Source organism: Tupaia chinensis, unplaced genomic scaffold (genome assembly GCF_000334495.1).
Source record: "Tupaia chinensis unplaced genomic scaffold, TupChi_1.0 Scaffold141861_1, whole genome shotgun sequence".
Classification (NCBI taxonomy): domain Eukaryota; kingdom Metazoa; phylum Chordata; class Mammalia; order Scandentia; family Tupaiidae; genus Tupaia; species Tupaia belangeri.
Genome location: NW_006201718.1, coordinates 585,009 through 586,269, shown reverse-complemented (window position 1 = coordinate 586,269; position 1,261 = coordinate 585,009).

The window sequence follows — 1,261 nt, the reverse complement described above, 5'->3', positions numbered from 1 at the left end:
AGAATTCACTAGAAACAGGTGAGCAGAAGGGGGGAGACAGCAGGTGGCATAGTGGTTGAGAGTGCTGGGTGCTGGACTCCCACATGGCTGACCGAGGTTCGAGTCTGGAACCTGGCAGCTGACTTTCTCACTTTTTTCCTCTCTCCCCTCTCTCTCTCACTCTGTCCCACTCTGGTCAAATTACAATAAATAAATAAAAATAAAATAAAGTTACAATAATTCTAAAAAAGGGGAGGGCAGGGAGAAACATAGTCTTTAGAAATGAAAAAGCATTAAAGAATATTAAAAATGATGTTTAAAGAATATTAAAAATATGTTTAAAAATCCCATAAGACTAACATATGGGACCAGTAGGTGGCATGGTGGTTAAGGAGCTGGATTCACAAATGGCTGACCGAAGTACAAGTCCCGCACGCAGTGGTTTGAAAATCACAACAAATAAACAGATAAATAAATAAATATGAGGAGAGAGAAAAAAAAAAGACTTACATGTGTTCCAGAAGAGAATGGACAGAATTACACAAGGAGAAATGATCATCTAAGAGTTAACTTTCCAGAACTGAAAAATACAAGAGTCCTTAGAGAGTGAGCAAATATACAGCAGAGAAAATAGTTACAAATTTAAATCAAGATAAATTATAACAGAAGAACACACTATTAGGTGTGAAGAATCCATCTTTAGGGACCAGCAGTTAGTGTAACGGCTATGTCGCTGGACTGCTATGTAGTTGACTGCGGATCGAGTCCCGGACCCAGAGGCTTAAATTCATGCTGGGGGCATGTGCGTGCATGCCCAAGATCCCAAGAGGAGAATGGAGGAGAAGGGATTGTGGTGTGGCCATCCCCCCTGGGGGGGGGTGAGTTATCACTTTCTGTCTCCCTGTCTTTCTCTGTCTTTTTGGTGAGCGCACGTGCCCTATAGCAAAAATAAATAAATAAATAAATAAACCCATCTTTAAAGGTATTAGAAAAATGAGCAGGTTACCTTACGAAAAAATGGGAAGTGTCTTATCAGAAAAAGCAGTTACTAGAAGAAAAAAAAAAGTGTATCTTTAATGGATTGTGTTAAAATTACTATGAGCTTTAAGTATTGAAATTAATAAAATATGTTGGTTACTATAAAAATAATTCTCAAAGATATTATGCTGAATGAAAAAGAGCTAATCACATGGGACCAGCATTTGGCGTAATGGCTGTCACTGGACTCCCATGTAGTTGACTGTGGGTTGAGTCCTGGACCCCGTGGCTTTAACTCCCGCCA